The 20,997-nt window shown below is 43.8% G+C and overlaps 1 long non-coding RNA gene across 2 annotated transcripts; it reads right to left on the reverse strand.

Annotated features, from left to right (window-relative positions):
* Window positions 1–14,164: 14,164 nt before the first annotated feature.
* On the reverse strand, window positions 14,165–16,018 carry LOC125744954 (uncharacterized). Of its 2 annotated transcripts, none has more exons than XR_007398531.1 (3): window positions 15,963–16,018; window positions 15,573–15,872; window positions 14,165–15,392 (listed from the first exon to the last, which is right to left on the reverse strand). It is a non-coding gene; the product is annotated as an uncharacterized LOC125744954 (long non-coding RNA). The 2 variants fall into 2 exon arrangements; XR_007398530.1 differs by lacking the exon at window positions 15,963–16,018 and having other exon boundaries at window positions 14,165–15,242; window positions 15,273–15,392; window positions 15,573–15,891.
* Window positions 16,019–20,997: the final 4,979 nt, after the last annotated feature.

Genomic DNA, 20,997 nt, shown 5'->3' on the forward strand with positions numbered 1-20,997 from the left:
AAATGAGGTGTCATGGTCATCTAATTCTGAATACTGTGTATGATAAAAACCATTATATGCATAGGCCTAAATCCTTGCGCCCGTATCTTTAAAAAAATTCATAATAGGTAGGGATGTGCATCATCATTACTGAGGCGATGCGATACACATCTTATTGCATTGCCAACCATCCAATACATTAAAGATATGTATGAAGCAACAACTATTGCAATGATATGATTCACCCCTATTGTGATGCAGTGCGATTTGACACAATATGACACAATGCATCCCTGGACACGCTTTCAACTCAAACAAGACTTGGATGCATCTGGAGATGAGAGAGCGCACTTGAGAAACAGTTTAGAGAGGGGGGATCAGTCAGAATATAAAATTATTAGTCAAAAAATATTGGTCAGATTTCTAAATAATAAACACATAGGATCTCTACTGATAATTATCTATATATGAATGTAACCCTGGCTGTGCACTGCTTCTCACTCCAGTGGACAGGGCAGGCCAGGTACAAAAATGTTCCTCAGAAGCATTCCCCAGACAGTCACCTGCCCTGCCCTCCTAATCCATACTCCTCCCACACTGACTCACTCACCGAAATAGCTCCCGTTGTGACACTGCACCATGTGTTGGTATGTTGGTGATGTGACGTGTGTTGGTGAGGGAGGTGCAGCTTCCACAGTGACAGTCTGACAGTCTTATGTTCTCCAAAAGAACGTACTGCTAACTTTCCCTTAGCAGGTACCTCATCCTCACGAGATGTGTGTGTGTGAGATCTGTCCCCATAAAGATATGTTTACCCGATTTGCGTGTCTGTGTGTCTACATGCAGACTGAGGCATGGCAGCATCAGCCAACAGATGACAGGAGACGGTTTTAACCGAACGTGCTCTTTAATGTAATCCTGAGAATGACCACACTCAAGTAATAGTAACAGGGAAGGCTGACACGCGGTAGGATAATTACATAATGGCATGTCAGGATCACACATACAACAGGTAAAGGTACATGTGACACTAGGGAAACACAACACAAGTATTAACACTAACAACAACAATTACACAAAGGGGCTATTTACAAGTACTTGTGAGCATGCTGGGATATTCAAAGGCTGCCGGCACTATAATGTGTCTCCCCCCAAAGGTCAGCTGTCCTGGCAACCAGCACTCCCAGTCTTCAGCTCCATTCTGGAACAAGACTCCTCGGTCCCGTGGCAGCCACCTCCAAAGGGGGGCAGGCGGCCACTCATGAATGCTGGTGAGGCTAGCGGACGCTGGGCAGCTGGCAGGCACTGGCATCTCAGGTTCCCCCAGGCCTCCGACTCTTTCCTTTACCCGGCTTGGTGGGAGCCTGCTGCCCCTCCGGCTTCCTGGATCGGGAGGCCTCGCGCTACCGCTCCTTGCCGGCCAAGCCTCCAGAGCGTGCTCGTACTCCTCCACTTTCATGCACTCCTGCACAAGCATAACATAGCAATTGGCAACACATCTCCAAGAGGTCATGTAGCGTGGCCTCCAGCTCCTGCTTCTAGAAGTTTTCCACAGTATGCTGCCCTTCCACCATATTCTGTCACATCCACTCCCTGTCTTGCTCGATCTGCATCCGCTACATCTCCAGATCATTGTGCTCCTGAGCCAGATGGGTGTCCAGGGTACGACACGCCTCCTTCCGGCCAGGCAGGGCCACTTGCAAACACTACTGATGGTCTCGCCCGTACTCCCAGCTGACCCATTCCTCACACAGCTGCTCTCGGCCCTGCTGACCCTGTGCTCCTGAGCCAGCCGAGCCTTCAGCGTGTGGCATGCCTCCTCATCACTAAGGAGATTAGAGTTCAATAGAATCAGATCAGTAGTTCATTTTGCTGTCAGAGTGTTCACCCTCATCGTATCTGCTCAGTGTCAGCTCCTGATGACCCGAGTATTAAATCGCATGAATCAGCCTTTTCAGAATCTCATGGTTTTTCCTTATCGTATTGTTGTGGCTGGTTAGCTAGAGACGCACGTGTGGCCTGAAACTATGAGGCAAATCGTGTCCTATATTGGTTCAAAACTGACATGTTCTTTCTGCACAATAAAAAAGCTGAACAAAAAACTGAACATTTTTATTTACAGTATACACACCGGATTTCCTAAAATCAACAAGAACGATATTTACAAAATCAAAGTATTTTTAACTTTTGGCTATTTCACATAGAGGATATCAGTTCCTTTCCCACAAAACAACAAAGAATATTGGAAAACAAGTTTAGCTTGCCTGACGGCTGAATTGATAATATAAATGGTAAAAATAATTAATCACACTCCTTTTCTGACAAAGACAGACACACACGCACAAATTAGGTAACTATATCTTTGTGAGGACTTTTCATTTATTTCTACAGGCAAAACCCTAATCCCAACTATGCAAACTTTAACCTCTATGCAGCCCTAACCCTAACCATAAGTAACCAATCAAAATCTTTTTGCATTTTTAGTTTTTCTTTTGTAGTCACAATTTTTTATATATATAAAATTGAGTTTCTCTTTGTGGGGACTGAAAAATTTCCTCACAACATTAAAATAACTGATTTGGTCCCCACAATGTAATATATAAATAAACACACACACACAGACCAGTAGTCATATCTTTGTGGGAACCGTGCATTCATTTCTATGGGCAAAACCCTAATCCCAACAATGACAACCTCAACCCCCACCCAGCCCTAACCTTAGCCATAACTACACAAAATACAAGACTTGCTGCAATTTATTTTTATGATTGCAGTCACAGATTTTTTATAAAAATGAATTTCCCCTTATGGAAATGGGCACACTTAAGGATCTGAGCAACTCTGACATGGGCCAAATTGTGATGGCTCAATGGTCTGGTCAAAGCATTTCCCAAAGGGCAGGTCTTGTGGGATGTTCCCAGTATGCAGTACCTACCAAAAGCGGTCCAAGGAAGGTCAACTGGTGAACTGGTGCCCAATGCTAACTGATGCACGTGGGGAGCGAAGGCTAGTCCATCCCACAGGAGAGCTACTGACAAATTGCTGAAAAAGCTAAAGCTGGCTCTGATGGAAAGGTGTCAAGACATGCAGTGAGTCACAGCTTACTGCATATGGAGCTGCATAGCTGCAGAATGGTCAGAGTGCCCATGCTGACCTCTGTCTACTGCCAAAAGGGCCTACAATGGGCATGTGAGTGTCAGAATTGGATCATGCAACAATGAAACTAGGTGGCCTGGTCTGATGAGTCACATTTTCTGCTACATCATGTGGATGGCTGGGTGTGTGTGTTATTTACCTGGGCAAAAAAATGGCCCCAGGATGCACTATAAGAAGAAGACAAGCCAGGGGAGGCAGTATGATACTCTAGGTAATGTTCTACTGGGAAACCTTGGGTCCTGACATTCATGTGGATGTACTCACATGTACCACTGACCTTAACATGGTTGCAGACCAAGTACACCCCTTCATGGCAGCGGTATTCCCATAATGCCAATGGCCTATTTCAGCAGGATAGTACACACTGCCACACTGCAAAAATTGTTCAGGAATGGTTTGAGGAACATGAAAAGTCATCTTTCTTGACACACTACAGCAAAACACATCCTCTACATTTAACCCATACGTGACACAAGAGAAGGCAGCTAATTCAGCACCCAGGAAGCAGTATCATGCTGAGAGAATTTCACTGGTTAGGGATTCAAACCAGCAACCTTTCAATCACAAGCGTGCTTCACTAACCATTGGACTACCCTTGCCCCACAAGAGTTCAAGAAGTTGACTTGGCCTCTAAATTCCCCAGATTCTCAATCTGATCAAGAATCTGTGAGTTGTGCTGGATAAACAAGTCCGGTCCATGGAGGCCCCACGTCACAGCTGAAGTTAAATGATATGGTTGCTAATTCGACAGCATCAGAGCACTTCCTGTCACTTAACTTAATGCTATTCGGTTCACCAGATCTGCGCCCGTTCTTCGGCTATGTGGAACCATGGCTAAGCGATACGTTTAAATCCCCCCACAATACGTCATTAATATTGTTGGCTAAAAGTTGTTATAAAATTACTTTTAGTGGGGCAACTGGATGGGTTAAGTGGTGATAGTGCTGATGACTGTCTTGCTGCTTTTCATAGTTCAGGTATGTTTCTTTTAAATGTGTCATTTTGCTGACTGGTGCGTTGTAGCAAGTCAGAGTTCATATTGCCTAGTTGAATTTGAATCAGCTTTTAGTGCATAATTCTGCCGTTTGAGCGAGACATCGACTACGGGATTATCACAGCTGCAAGCAGGACGGTGGTGGGTTAGCTTTTCTTTAAGTTTTCAGTTGCCTTTTAGTACATTTAGTATTGATGTTAGCGTGGTATATTTTCCAGGATAATTGAAGTTCCATTGAAGTGTTCTTGGAGTGGCCGGGACTTTTCGCAGCTGTTTTTGTGTGGATTCATCTCCTGCTTCCGACGCCTCTTCATTTGGAGATTTTGTCATTCATCTTGGAGAATTGCTGTGTTCTCCTACAGTCTTTATTTTGTTGTTGGATCCACCCAGTAGTGACGGGGACCAGACCATCTAAATCAAACCTGATTCAGGACCAATACCTTGAAATCCAGGTAAAGACCAAGACTTTAGGGGTGTTAAGACTGAGTCAAGACATAGACTTTGGGCGGTCGAGACCAAGTCATGACTGAGACCAGAAAAAATAGATTTACTTACTATAACCATCACCCCAATAACCAGGGGTCAAAGAAGGATTTCTTGTTTAGCCAGACCATTTAAGTGGCGGTTCCTGAAATCTGACAAGTTATGCAACTAAGCAAGAAATCCAGCTTTGTGATATAGGCCCCAGTTTTCAGCTTAGTTCAGGCAGGGCTGCCAACTCTCACATATCTGACAAGACACACATTCAACCTTAATCTCATGTAAACACTAATCAGCTAACAAAAACGTTAGCATCGATAATTAGTGGATATGTCGAACCCTGCCCACCACTGATATGACCATGCAGAGCAATCATTGGACCTATTGATTACCTGCTTGCTTCCTGTATCAATAAGACTCATGGGTTCTCCAGGGCTCCTTATACCAGATCATGCTTCTTTGCAACTGGGTCTTGGATACCAGCGGTTTTCCACCGGCCATCCAGCCGTAACATTTACCTTTGTATTGGCATTTGTTCTCGTTTTTCTTCTTGTTATCAAAACATGGAAAGTTTCAAAGATGCATCAATGGATCTTCATAGTGCTCCTGTAGAGACCATGAAGCTCCTCTGCTGGAAGTTTGCTGATTCTGATTCTATAAGACTGAGAGCCAGTTTGTTCTGAGCCCAAGTGTGATACTTGCTGCCACATAAGTGAAGCACAATATACAGTTTCTACTGAGACAGCATCACAAAGGTCCCACTTCACATAGGCCAATAGGGCCTGTGGTTGTAATCCAGGACTTCTTAGCAACCATCCTGCTACATATCCGTCTGTGCATGTGAACTTTGGCTTGCGACCACAGGACCTCCTTGCTAACGCAGGTTGTCTGTGTTTGGATAATGCTGTCATGTTATTGAGACTATTCTCCTTGACACGGTTAATAATTTAGCAGTTTTTGTGACCTGCAATTGGGGCACCAAGTTCTAGTCCTCCTTGCAATTCTGTTATTTGCTTCATGTTATTTTGAAAACTCACATATGAAGTTTTAATTGGCAACAGACAGTGATATAGCATAATGATAGTATGACCCACCCACTCTCCTTGTGTTCTCTGCTGCCCTCTTGTTTCCCTGGGATACTCTGTTACTGACACGGGAGGATTTTTCACTGAATTCCCTCCCATGACGTTCAGTACCACTTTGTTCCAGAAGTCCTTTTCTCTTAAGCAAAACTAGAATGCATTTTCTGTTCGTGTGAGCATATCTAAGCGCATGCATATGTTGGAGCTGACAACGCAGGGTGTTTATGTCTATGTTTTGTGAGCACTGTGTTGGAAGAGTATGCAGAGGTCAGTGAAGCTGGGCATGAGATGTTTTGCGTGGTTCTGCCTGTGACCTGGAGACCGTCTTTGGATTCCCTCAGCATGCAGCATTAGATTTAAAGATCTGACCATGTGTGCAACAGGTCCTATCATTCCTTTATGTCAAGGGAGCTACAATTGGTGGAGGACATTCAACCACTGGTTTCGTAAAGAGTATCTTTGCTTGTTCCTGGAAATTTTCAGCAATATGATTCAGAGCAGCAGCAAACAAATTTTGTCAGTTCATTTATATTAAAAATATTTCAGTAGCACCCGGGTTCGAGTCTCCGCCTGGGTCACATGTGTGTGGAGTTTGCATGTTCTCCCCATGTCGTCGTAGGGTTTCCTCCGGGTACTCCGGTTTCCCCCCACAGTCCAAAGACATGCTGAGGCTAATTGGAATTGCAAAATTGCTCGTAGATGTGCATGTGTGAGTGAATGGTGTGTGAGTGTGTCCTGTGATGGGGTGGCCCCCCATCCTGGGTTGTTCCCTGCCTCGTGCCCATTGCTTCCGGGATAGGTTCCGGACCCCCCGCAACCCAGTAGGATAAGCAGTTTGGAAAATGGATGGATGGATGAATATTTCAGTAGCACAGGGTCTAGTTAGTGTAAATAACTGTAATGTCACGGAATGCAACCAGAAGTATTTCTTCTGATGTTTTCTACTTGCTCTTTTGCACCCCCTAATTAAATGGCGCCCTAGGCGATCGCCTATGCCGCCTATAAGATGGGTGGGCCGGCCCTTGTGCCTACAACTACCTAAGGTATATTTCTTGGCTCTGTGAACTGAGGCTATTTTTCATCTGTCCACTAGACGGCAGTATGGGATTTAGGGTGGGAGAAATGGGGAAAAAACTGCTGTCAAGTCTTCAAACCTTTTTCTTTTTGTGTTCACTAATAAGCAGATTGTTGATTGATGTATCAAAGGTATTACAACAGTACATTACAGGTGTCTTTTATTTTACTGACCTCTGACAGATGGGGAAATATGTCGCAGCTGTCCTGATGAAAGATGGTTTTATAAAGAAGTGAGCACTGCTGAATGTGTAAACTTGGAATTTAACCAAGTTTAAAAAATGTATTTGGCTTTAAAATAAATAAGGTTATTTGTCGATATATAATTTTTTTGTTTATTCACTCTGAAGCTTTTTATTTTTAATGTATCTGATTAGTCATAATTTTCAACTAAATCCGTTTTAAGTAGTTCCCAATTCTGTGCTGGGACTTGCGTTATGGTTTTGTAATTCAAAAGTGGAAGAGCAATTCTTTCATTTTTTTATTTTAGTTTTGAAGTTTAACGTCACCCATATCCTTCTGGAGTGCCCCATTGAAAGTGAAGTTAATGGGCACTGGAAAGAACTGGAGTGGAAACAGCTTCTAAGACAGAAGGGCCCAGTTACAAACAGTGCTACTGTCCACACAGAGAGCTCTTGTGTCGTCTGTTTTCCCAAAAATTTGAAATCCGTTTCCATGGCAACGCCCTCCATATGTCTGGTTGGCCTCATGGGCAAGGCCACACCAGTGAGGTTTGGGGAAATTGCTTGTCCCACAAGTCATTGGCAATAGGCTGTGGAATCACACTGCCTGGCGTTGCTATAGAAACCAAGGTCTGCAAAAATCACCACTGCCAAACATCTCAATCACTGTTTTGAAAACACAGAAGGTCTCTAACTTTCCATCCTGGAGTCACAGGACTCCTTATGGGAATTTCTGCAGTCAGATTTTCATGATCAAGATTGAGCAGATTATCGTAAACTGGGGATTTCCTGTGTCAAAGTAGGATTTGTCGAGTTTATTTCCAACTTTCGGTTTTGGTGCCTAAGTTATAAGAAGATTAGACACTAAGGTGGTCTGGAATTTGATGTTATTTTTCACATGTTTAGACATCCCCATTGCAGGTATATTATATCTGATCATGAATAAAGATTTGCACGCATACTAAAGGAACCACAGAAATCGTTGTATTTGATTTGAAGGCTCGCTCCAGTTGGGCAGCATTATTGTGGGAACCAAAGGTAAATAGAATCTTCAGAGCTTAAACAATAACCAGGCATTATATCTAATACAAACAGAGTAAGTTAATGAAGAATTAAACTGAAAGTTCTCGGAATGCAGAAGGACGGGCATTTCTCTAAGTGCTACAGAAAGGAAAGACGACTTGAGTAGCCAGGTGAATAACGGGGTTTCTTAGGAGAGAGAGAGAGGGAGAGAGAGAGGTCATGTCAGTGTAGAAAAACTAAGACGGAGGAGGGAAACTATGCTGAAGGCCATTAAACTTTTAAGGTTAAAAGTTAGCACAGGGCAGTAAAAAGTCCTGGCTGAGAAGATAATGTAGTGTAATGTGGATAACAAAAGATAGATGGCAACTCGGAAAATATGTTGTTCCCCCAAATATTATGTCATGCGTGTGTTACTTTGCATTTATTGTGTTCACATTTTCTAAGTACTTTGAATGCTTACTATGTTGATCTATACCCTGTGTGTAGTATTTAGCTCATTATAATCTTCTAGCTACTCAAAGTGCTTATGCTGTTTACTAGTGGATCATCATCTCTTGCTTTACAGTATGTACTTTTGCATGCGGTGGATAGCTGGCCAGGTAGCACCTTAGTAACAGCAACCTAAACCTGAGGAATCAGCTCATTGCAGCCTCAGTCGGATAATGATTTTTCCCAAGAGCCGTGACTCAGCCTTGCCGTTCACCGACTTGGGTCTTATAATTTCGTTTTACCCTGTTTTCCAGCCTGGGTTATTTCTGTGCTTGGCTTGGTAAGAGTAGTTAGAGGAGAATTTTTTTTTCTCCACAATTACTGTGCAGAGAGCTGGACAAAGGCTTTGAGGCAGTGTGCTCTGGAGATCTGCCACACCCAGCCAGGGTTCCGCCTACGCCAATGGAAAGGGAGATGTTTTATTGCTCTGAAACACTGAAGACAGCCTTATTATTGAATGTGCCCCTTTTCCAAAACCCCTTTGCCTATTGAGGTAGCATCTTGGGAGACCCTGTGCTTTATTTGTAAAACAATCTAGTACAGTACCAGAGCTGTGAGGAATCAACAACATGATTCTGGCATTCACCGCTGCAGAAACAGCCTTATTAATAAAAATGGGTGGTAAATTATTACAAGCAGTACAATTTTATGTCCTCAAGAGAATGCTTTGTGCTGCATATTTAGTTACTGTGGCAAGGTAGGGAATGCCATTGTTGGCATTCGTTCTATTTTTTCTGCTTGCATGTGAGCTGGACATGCAAAGTTTCAAAAACGTGTCAATGGAAATTCATTGTCCTTCTGTGGTCACTGTGAAGCTCCTGTAGAAACCCAGAGCCAGTTCGTTCCGAGCCCATGTGTGATGCTTGCTGATGCACATCCATCCATGCAGTTCAGAGATTTCAGCAGACTTTGATGTTACGGATGTTTTATGGCTGTTAGTCATCCATCCATCGTCCAAACCGCTTATCCTTCTTGGTCACCAGGAGCCTAACCCGGAAGCTATGGGCACGAGGCAGGAAACAACCCAGGACAGGGGGGCCAGCCCATCGCAGGGCACAGTCACACGTGCAATTTAGTAACCCCAAATAGCCTCAGCATGTCTTTGGACTGTGGGGGGAAACCGGAGTACCCGGAGAAAACCCCATGACGACATGGGGAGAACATGCAAACTCCACACACATGTAACCTAGGTGGAGACTCGAACCCGGGTCCCAGAAGTGTGAAGCAATAGTGCTAACCACTGCACCACCATGCTGCCCTGGCTGTTAGCCAAAGTCATCAACAAAGAAAATGCATGACAGTACTGTAATTAAGAATGTGTTACGTACTGTCTGTAGCATATTATGTGTAAGGGATTTTTCTTAAGTAGCTGAAATCTCCTGGCTGTCAAGATCACTTAGATTTAGAGACACCCCAATAGGGAAAAAAATTGGGTAATATTGTGTTTCAAATGTTTACGCCTGTCTATAGCTGTCACTCTCACCTGAAAGGCTCACGGGCTTTTAGGAACCGGAGCAATCTGATGTGAAAAGCATGTTAAAATGACATCACCGGGCCTAAGGGGGAGGGACCTGGGCCCTGCCCAAGGTGTCAGGTACTCATTAAGGATTGTGGTGCCAATAGGATTATCCAAGATACCTTCCCGGGTTGTTGAAATGGCACCTTTCTTTGGTGAACAATATGTTTGTGGATTACGTCAGCTTTCATAATCATTTACTGGAGTAAGGTTTTGTATCAGTGTCTAGCAGAACTGTTATTTCATGTCTGCAGTGATACACATTAACACGCCTCATTTAAATTTTTGGCCCCTCATGTGAATAGACGTGAGTTTGTCAAAGCATAACCTTTCAGGGTCTAGGCGGATATGAATGGTTTACCTGGCGACAGGCACGGTTTTGTTGATGGCGTCACTGTGAAAATGAAGGGGTGTTCCACTGAGACTCAGACATTGTTTTCCTTGGAGAGATCTAACGAGCATAACACCAGTTTTACTTGTGGGTTCTGCAGTTTGAACCTTGAAGGATAAATGTGACTCGCCCTTCTCATCCTTGATGTCCACAATTCATCCTCCCTTTTTCTGTCTACTCCCTTGAGAAGGGAGATTATCTTGTCACAGAACTCTGTTTGCTCGCACACCGGATGTTTGCTGTGATGAGCACTGTTTGTCACAGGTGTGTGGCTTGTTTGCTGAGGGGGGCGTTCGGTACTGTTCGCTACTGGAGGGAGAGTCAGAGACTGGCTTTCAGTGGCAGACTTTCAAAAATTCTCCTTATATTTTTGTTTTCTTGTCAGGCAATTTTTTGAACAGACTTCAGTTCGGGGCCTTTCCCAAATATTTAACACTGGTTTTTGATCCTTGAGCCAAGTGTTCTTTTTAATCGTTGGCGGGAACCGAAACTGACCAAAGGGCAATAAAGGGTCTATAAATATGCATGAACAGATTTCTTTTTTAAAGAATTTTATTGATGCATGGTAATAAATGTCTGTGAAGTGGTCCGTTTGATTGAGATTGTCATCGTTCTGCGGTTAGCAGAGATAGGAGAGTCCTATTCGGATATTTCATGCCCATTAAATGAGTCTTTCCCGCCCCTCTCACATGACTGGGTCATTTACCCCTGACGACGGCTTATTATATTCTTTTCAGTTTTGCTTGTGATACATCAACTTTAAAGCATTCTATCCTGGTTTAGCATCAGGTTTCAGGTAACCAATAGCAGAGGTGTCATGTCGCTGGTATTTGCCGCTCTGCTGTCTGTTGTTAGGTTTTATGATTCAGTTTGTGCTTTCTCAGCGCGTGCCATGATTACAGGCACCATGGAACAGAAAGTCCATTTTTACAGCTGGGAGGGTGTGGCTGTCTCTGGGTTCGCAGAGACGAGGGGGTGTGGCTACTTTTTTGCATCGGCAGCCATCTGCCTGTCTCTTCCTGATAGCTGGCTCTTGTGTGCCGTGCTCCGCTCTCCACTAGGACAGCAGTTTCACCTGCGCCTGTCACAGTGAGTCACGGTGGCAGGCTGCCCAACTGGCGGGCCGGTCTGGCTTTGCTGTGCCCCAAGATGAACCGGCAGTGGCGCAAAAACAGCAGGGATCTATCACAGTATTCGTGAAACCAGCCACAGGTTTTACTGGAAACTTGGTAGCAGGAACGAGTAAAAAAATAGTGGGAAACCCTCGTAGGTAGTCTTGGGCTGCTCCGACACCACCTGAAAGTGTCGCCCGTCAATTCATGGTGGAGCAGTGTCTGGGCTGCGCGAATGAACAGTTTATCAAAGCCATCATGAACACTAACGCCCTTCCTCTTTTACCAGCACTCCTATCCTAATCAGCACCATAGAATCCGAAGCTTTACGACATTCCTCTTCTTGCCCCCACAATTCCCTGCTCCCCCTTGGGGCATCTATGGGAGCTTGTTTCGTTAGTCTAGCAGACTGCGCAGGGAGTCCCTTTTTCGGTAATATTAGAAGGAAGGGAGGGCAAAGGGCAGATTGGGGGGTGGGAACACAGACGGGAAAGAGGGATTACAGCAACAAGTCTGTCTCCTAACAGGCTGCCTCTCAGGAATGTAACTTTTTCAACAAGCAATGAACCAGATGAGGTCCACGGGCATTCTTATGCCTCAATGTGGGCCCTTGTTTAATCTTTTTAAAATTTGCTTTAGGAGTCTTTGTGCCCTCAGGGGCCTGAAGAACAGGACTCGGATTGAACTCTTAATTATGCCTGCTTAGCTGAGCTTTTGTCCAAAGCGATTTGTGCTGTTTCACAATGATCTGCAGCTGGATGTCGTAATTCACGCGACCCTGTCCTGACTCAGCAAGTGTCTTTCTGAAGAGTTCAAACACCCCAAAGTGCTACATCACCTCCCATCGCTTACTTGTTCATCAAAATACATCATTCTCTTTGTGTACTGTAAGGTGCATGGTGGTGGTGGGGGGGGTGTTTATGTATATGTTGGATCTTACGGGTTTTCTGTTGCATAAACAAGCCAGGAAGGTACAAATAGTTAAGGGTGCAAGTAAATGGATAGAAAAGTTCTTTTCAATTGAATTTCAAGTGAATTTCAATTAAATTAGCTATTTTCTGCCCCTCCACCGGCTGGAACGACATGCACTGTAAAACACCAATTTAACAGTGAGTGCATTCGTTGAATTTTGATAAAAATAGGATATAGGTTAAATCACTGAGACAGGCAAATTCTAAGCCTGCCTCAGAGACCTTACTGTTTGTGCTACAGCAGAAACCTGTAGAGCCGGCCTGCGGTTTGTGTGCTAGCCGCGTAGCCTCCGTGACCCAAATGTGGATATTCTCATGACCGTGAGGCCCCTGTAGAGGTGGGGCCATGCTGACAGCGGCCCGAGGCTGGAAACCCTCGTTCTGCTCCTTGTGCCTTTTTGGCATGACCCTCATTCATCACCTGAGCAGCAGCAAGTCCCAGTAAGCGACCTCTCTTATTAACTCTTTCTTGGGGAGGTCAGCCTCGTTCAGTAACAGGGTGTTGTCTGAAGAACATTAATGTATATAAATACAATTCCATAATACCCTCCCCCCACCTGACTACACCCTATCAGTTCAGCCCTTTGAACAGTTGTCAGTGTTATGTCTGACTCTATGAGTCATATGTAATCAGGCACACAAATGAATAAACAAGATTCATGCCAAGCAAACAAAGCCCGCATTGTAGGGTCAGGTGGGATAGGGGGAAGATCAGGAGACACGGTATTGTGAGAAGACAGTTGTGATGATGTGCAGGCAGATGGTATACGAGATCTGCCGGGGCTCGTTCATGCAGGTCGGTAAACATTGTTTGGAGGGGCTTTTTGGTAATTTTGGTACCTGGCTGGGAAAGCCATAAAAAACAAATAAAGTGAACTCACTCTCCCACCCCCACCACAGCCCTCTGCATTCCTCTGCTCAGATAAGGCAAGGTTTTCCGTTTCTGGCACCGAATGCTGGGAAAAGGGACTTTTTTTTTAAGCATAGCAATTTAGTTTGGTTTCGTCTTGGCTAAAATTCCATCCACAGTGGCGGCAGGAAACTGCAGCGGAGAAAGTTGTGTGTGTTCCGAACTGTTCTGTGTGCTGAAGCTTGAGCTGACAAATTCTGCTCCTTCCAAGAGCAGATACACCATGACTCAGAGCTGCTTTTGCATTTACACAAATTAACAAGCTGCTCCGATTTGCATGTCCTGCATAATGAGGGTGGTATTATCAGACCTGACTATGTCTGAAATGTTGGGAACACTTTACTGTACTTAAAGAAGTCATCATAACGGTCAGTATAAGCCATTATAATGCATTATGAAGGCATCTATAATGCATTATACATGAGTGCTTTAAGTAAAGTGTAACCAAAATGTTTTCTCTGGACTTCTTTTTGGCATTGCAGTAAAATATTTTGTTTGGTTTGATCTCAATTTAAAAAAAAAAACTGAAAAAACAAATGTAGTATTATCCAGTCTCAACACAAAATAAAATGCAACAATGGCATTTTACTTATTTTGTAGATGCTTTCATTCAAAGCTGCATATGAGTGAGAAAGCTGGGATCGGACTGGGACTCAAACCCCTAACCAACCCAGCACAGGCACCCAACCATTTGAACTACACACCATCCCATTTTTACACATACATGGATTCTATGATAAAATGTGCCAGTCAAGTGTTATTTTTTCTTCAATATAATGCTATAACCAACACAGGGAATGAGTCTGCAAAATATCTTTTCAGAAGCAATTCTTGTATAAGGGTCCCATGTGGAGCACATTTGCTATTGGCTATATCTTTTGCTTCAAGGCCGGAAGACAGGCAATGAGCAAGACATGCAATTAACACAGATTTATGTGCGCGTGGCAGGACATTACAGCCGACGGCAACAGAGTGAAAGCAGGAGCCTATGACGAGAGTGCCGCATGCTCCCTGACACACTAATGCACTGCTGCCCTGTGGTTTAAGTATGTGTGCTCTGCCCGTCCATGGGAGTGAGTACAAAGGTGAAGGAGCACGTGTGTGCCAGAGTCTTCAAAGAACAAGCCCAGGTTGGGGCTGAAGCCAAATGCCCCTGCTTCACTTTTATGTTTCAGACAAAGACTTCGACAGGCAGGGTGGCTCATAGTAAACCCTCTGGTCCGTGGAACAAAAATCCACCCACCCATCCTGCCATTGAATAGGCCCTATGCTTTGTGCACATCTTACATTGCCAATCCTCTGGAGGACCCCGAGGCTATGCCCGACAGCCTAGGACCAGAATCTCTGACTCCAGGGACAGCATGCTTTGGTCGTTATTCATCCCGCCGGCTCAGCTCAAAGGCTTTGCTCAGGTGTTTGTTTTCACAGGCTTTTATGCTCGCAGCTCGTTAAGATGGCGTGCTGGCGGCTGCTCTGCGTTTTAAGCACCACCCATGATATGTGTGGAATTTGACAGCACCTGTCATTTGCAGGAGAGTCGGACTCGCCCATCGGAAAAAGAAAAGTCCAGAAAGTCAGCGATATTTCCTTCCGTGCCTGGGGCCGGGCCGCGAGCTGTATGAGAAGGCCGGTCTGTGACTTTCTTTCTGGGCAGAAATGGGGGGTGAAAATGTGAGAATGACTCAGGGGCCATTTTTATTCCCAGTGCTCAACTTATCTCTGGGATGGGCGGTAGTGAAAGAGAAGGCTGAACACGGTCGTGTTATTATTAAACAAAAGTCTGAACCTGCGACCTGAACATGGTGGCATTATGAAACAGCGAACTGAACATGGTGGCATTATGAAACAGCGACCTGAACATGGTGTCATTATGAAACAGTGACCTGAACATGGTGGCATTATGAAACAGTGACCTGAACATGGTGGCATTATGAAACAGCGACCTGAACATGGTGTCATTATGAAACAGTGACCTGAACATGGTGGCATTATGAAACAGCGACCTGAACATGGTGTCATTATGAAACAGTGACCTGAACACGGTGGCATTATGAAAAAGCGACCTGAACATGGTGGCATTATGAAACAGCGACCTGAACATGGTGTCATTATGAAACAGTGACCTGAACATGGTGGCATTATGAAACAGCGACCTGAACATAATGGCATTATGAAACAGCGACCTGAACATGGTGTCATTATGAAACAGCGACCTGAACATGGTGGCATTATGAAACAGCGACCTGAACATAGTGGCATTATGAAACAGCGACCTGAACATGGTGTCATTATGAAACAGTGACCTGAACATGGTGGCATTATGAAACAGCGACCTGAACATAGTGGCATTATGAAACAGTGACCTGAACATGGTGGCATTATGAAACAGTGACCTGAACATGGTGGCATTATGAAACAGCGACCTGAACATGGTGTCATTATGAAACAGTGACCTGAACATGGTGGCATTATGAAACAGCGACCTGAACATAGTGGCATTATGAAACAGTGACCTGAACATGGTATCATTATGAAACAGTGACCTGAACATGGTGGCATTATGAAACAGTGACCTGAACATGGTGTCATTATGAATCAGCGACCTGAACATGGTGGCATTATGAAACAGTGACCTGAACATGGTGGCATTATGAAACAGTGACCTGAACATGGTGTCATTATGAAACAGCGACCTGAACATGGTGGCATTATGAAACAGCGACCTGAACATGGTGGCATTATGAAACAGAAGTTTGAACATGGTCACATTATAATCAAACAGATAGCTGATCATGGTCACATTATTAAACAGTAGCCTGAACATGGTCGCATTATTAAACGGTAGCCTGAACATGGTCGCATTATTAAACGGTAGCCTGAACATGGTCGCATTATTAAACGGTAGTCTGAACATGGTCGCATTCTTAAACGGTAGCCTGAACATGGTTGCATTATTAAACAGTAGCCTGAACATGGTCGCATTATTAAACGGTAGCCTGAACATGGTTGCATTATTAAACAGTAGCCTGAACATGGTCGCATTATTAAACAGTAGCCTGAACATGGTCGCATTATTAAATAGTAGCCTGAACATGGTCGCATTATTAAACAGTAGCCTGAACATGGTCGCATTATTAAACAGTAGCCTGAACATGGTCGCATTATTAAATAGTAGCCTGAACATGGTCGCATTATTAAACAGTACCCTGAACATGGTCGCATTATTAAATAGTAGCCTCACCATGTTTGTATTACTGCCAGAACAGTAAGTTCCTCTGGACCCATCCTGCTCCCACCTCTCCTGTCTCTGCCAAGGGGAATTCCATAATTCACTGGCAGCCACACCAACATAGCTCAACCCTTCACCGCTTGCCTCTGAATCGGAGTGGCCCAGTAAGCTTGCGAAAGGCATTTTCCCCCAGCTGTCCACCCCTGACACGGGACACTATACTGTGCAACTAGTTTCTGAGTTCATTAGTGTGCCCCATGCGATCACTAGAAAGAGCCGCATGCAAGATGGCAAAACAGAAATATATAATTTCCCTTGTTTCTCATAGTCATATTTAAGCTATATCAGTAAATTCTATTCTGCATAAAAGCCAATAAACCTTTGGTTGTAAAAAATCACAACCTTAAAGTGCAAAGGAGCACAGTGAATCCCATGTCGGGGTTTTGGAAATGCATGAGGTGGCAATGGATACCAAAAGACACCATAAGATGGTTTTGAAGAACAGCATTAGTTTCAGCTCTGAGCTTTTGTCACTAAGGTGCAGTGCTCCACATTCCATCCACGGGTTCTCTGGCTGTAATTACCATGGCTGAGCCTCCAGGGTCAAGGAATGCGGGGGGCTGGTGCACATCGAGAAAGGTTGCTGTAGCGTGTAAGTTGTGCATGGCACAGTGCACAGTGACCACAGCTGGGTATGATGTATATTTCTTGCATACATACATGGTGCTCGAATCCCAGCCTCAGGCCCCCTCCTATAGCCTGCAGGTTAGAAGTTTGTGTTCTCACAGACCAGGTCACCTGCTGCCCCAAGGCATTTGGTGTAGTTAAGATGAACCCAAGCTCAGTGACTTTGGACCTCCAGTCCATCCATCCATTCATGCATTCATCCATCCATCCAGTCTCTTATCTGATACAGGGTTGCAGAGGGACAGCACAAGACAGAGGAACACCTGGGATGGGTTCCCATCCCATCATAGAGCACACATTCACACACACCCACACACTATGGCTGATTTAACGGCGAGAATTCTATTAAGAGTTTTATGGAAGAACATACAAACTCTATGCACACTGGGGTGGGATTTAAACCCTCAGTCCAGAAGGTGAGAGGTAACAGCGAACTGAATTGTCATGCAGCCCATCTGCAGCGATAACACATATAATATGTAAGTACATAACACACCCCAGAAATAAACAAACATGCATAGTACATAAAGAAAGCAAAAGAAAAGTGGAAAAAAACCTGAAAACGATGTATGAACATTAGGAACTAAATGGTAATTCTGAAATGAATGGCAATTGACCAAAAATGGTCATTTTATGAGCAGAGTACACAACTGGGACGGAAAAAAAAAACAACTAGACTGAGTCAGTTGTTCAAGTTACGAGCAGCAGGGGAGCATTTTATAAAGCAAGGCTTTTTTTCCAGAACAGATAAAAAAACAAATAATCCCTGAGAAAAGTGTGTTTAAACAGGAAAAAGCAGTGAGTTGGCCGGACCTGAGGTGGGGCTGGTGTTTATCGGGGAGTATTGTTCATTTCCATTTTTATCAGATGAACAATAATCAGGTCTGAACTGGCATGGCTCATGTTGCATTATCAAAACAAAGAACGCAATGGCCACCCAAGTTTGGAGCCAAAAATTGTTTCTCTGATTGTGTTTGCATTGTCCATGAACTAATGGTGTATAATCATCTAAAATGGTAGGCGTCTGATGGATTTAAATCAGCTGAAAAACCTAGACAGTGTTTATTGATTGATTTCCCGGGTTTATAGAAATAATAGTATACTGAAAGAGCATGCATGAAACTGCCCTTAACAACTTCTGCAACTTGCAACAGGCTGTGTATTGCCTGACTGAGGTGGGTAGCATGGATTATGGATGGATCTCAGCAATAATGGCAGCATTGTGGGATTCATTTAAGCTGTGCTACAATTGCATTTTTATGTAAGTTGCTGCTGTGTGATATAACATTGATAATAGCAAACATAGATCTTATGGTGATGTCTGTATTTGGTCCTAATATTTGTGCTGGTTCTCTATGGACAAACCAGCTGTTTGACTGCGGTGTAGAATTATGCACAGTCCCATAAGCACTGCCCCCAGTCTGCTAACCTGTGCTCTTTTGCTGGGTCTCCATTGGCTGGTGTGTGTGAGAGGCGCCATAATAAAGCCCGACCGACCGAAATGCCCAGCAATTTAGGTTTAACAGCTGCCAAAAAATGTGAGGTGATAAACAGTCAGAAAACGATCCCATAAAACCCCTGTATGTCAAGTTTTACACTGTTGTTTGCCACTGTGCCTGAATTTTTCCTGTAGGCTGTGAAACATCCTATGACAAAAACATCCAGAAAAAAGCAATTTTTGTAAAGAATTCCCATGCTGTCCAAGACAAGTAGTTGGAAGCTGGATGGATTCTCATTAATACACAAATGTCTGTGTGATGTTCACCACCTTTTCTGACATTTCACAGATTGTTCAACAGCATCCTCTACTCTAAATTTAGTAGTTATGGTTTTTCTCAGATTTCATACAGTGTGAACATACCACTATTACAGATATAATGAGACATGCTGGTGCTATGACCTACAGAGTATGGAGTACAGGACTCCTCCGATAAGTCAATCTACAGGTACGATGAGCAGCTCTGGGCCTTATTGGTGTCAAATTTTCTTCCATGTCAGCAAATTACTGAATTTCAGTGCCCACAAATTGTCTGTTAATTAGTTCAAATCTAACAATTACAAAACATTTGGTCTTTACAAAGTGAGCCAACAGTCAGTGTCTTGAAACATTCTTCATAGATATAATCGAGCTGTTCCTCAAACGCCAGCAAGTGATTAATGCTTCTAGACACATCTCTACCTGAGGTCATATATGTCAAAAAACATATATATTGGTCACACCCCTTCTTGCATAATTCAGTTCTTCACCCTCCAACAGCCTCCTGTAAGTGGCAATCTCAGCTTCCAGCTCCATCATGACATCCTCAAATTTGCACTTCTGTTGCTGGATGTTGGCACGCAGCCACTCCGATTTGTCTCCAGGCGCATAATGATGTCATTGTCTTTCTTCTGCTCCGTGTTGAAGTACACGTGCTTGCTAATCATGTTATTCTTTATGCTGTCATTTTGCATGAGGCAAGGATTGTGCAGTCAGAACATCATTACCGAGGGCTGGCAATCCTGTATCTACAAAGAACTGTTACGCAATGCAGGTGGAAAGCACATGGCTCATCACAAGTAACGGGCAGTGGGTTACGGAGGACTTTCTGTGGCTACCGCTGAAAGGTGTGCATAAAATACATCTATATGCGAGTTTATTAAGTAGCAGCATATTTGCTTGCTAGGAAAGCTGCAGTATTTAAGTTCATTTCCTATAGCTACTGCCATAGAGAAGGTAGAGATGTTACCACAGTCATACACAGAAACAGAAATATCTCCTGAATACTGCACTGAAAAGTTATGAAACTGAACTGAATTACCTTCATATTAAAAGACGACAGATTTGTATCATCTTGTAGTAGATGTGGCAAGGTGAAAAGTTGAAAGTAGAAGTAGAGGTAATATCCTGTTTTCTTAGCAGGCTTTAGCTGCTTCCTGGTTCTTGTACTTCTAGAAGCTTCTTCTCATATTTGACCCTTATGCTCCCCGGTCTTTTAGCCAGATCTTGTCCCATGGCAGTTCCACATGCACGGCTACGACAGATTGGGCCATTCGAACTTCCTGTCATAGTGGAAATACTGTTCCTTTTTCTTTTTAAACCATAATCAGAAATATTAATAAAACATCCAGAAAATATCAAGGTATTTTTCACAATATACACAGAAGGTATCTTTTAGCAACAGCATGTGGAGAGTGATTCAGCAGGTTAAGCCTCTGTGCCTGTGATCAGAAGATAGTCACGCATCTGTGGGCCCTTCAGAAAGGCCCTAACTTCCAACTCTGTGGGGGGGGGGGGGGGTGCTCACGCTGGCTGACCCTGTGCTATGACTCCCAAGTTTGCTCTCACCTGCAGGTGTCTCATGGTGAGTAAAATGGGGTAGTTGAAGAGGAGCATTACAATGTACCTGCACTTATACTTGTGCAAATGGTAAATAAAGGATCATTTGCATCCAGTATTTTCTCCTGTCTTGTGCCTTATGGTTCCTGGGACTGACTCTTGCTGTCCTGTACTCCACAAACAGTTATGGAAGATGGGTGGATTTAGATATGAGAAAAACTTGCCCTCAGGCTATTATTTTTAAATACAAATGAGCTTTTTATCTTTGATGCTGGTAGAATGGCCAAGCTTTCTCCTCCTGGTGTCTCTTGTTCAGTAATATTAAGTCTTCATTTAGGTCCTCAGTGTCAGTCTCCAGTTACAGACATAGCATGTTTGTTTTATCAGAAGCATAAGGACAGGACAG

Source organism: Brienomyrus brachyistius, chromosome 6 (genome assembly GCF_023856365.1).
Source record: "Brienomyrus brachyistius isolate T26 chromosome 6, BBRACH_0.4, whole genome shotgun sequence".
Taxonomy (NCBI): domain Eukaryota; kingdom Metazoa; phylum Chordata; class Actinopteri; order Osteoglossiformes; family Mormyridae; genus Brienomyrus; species Brienomyrus brachyistius.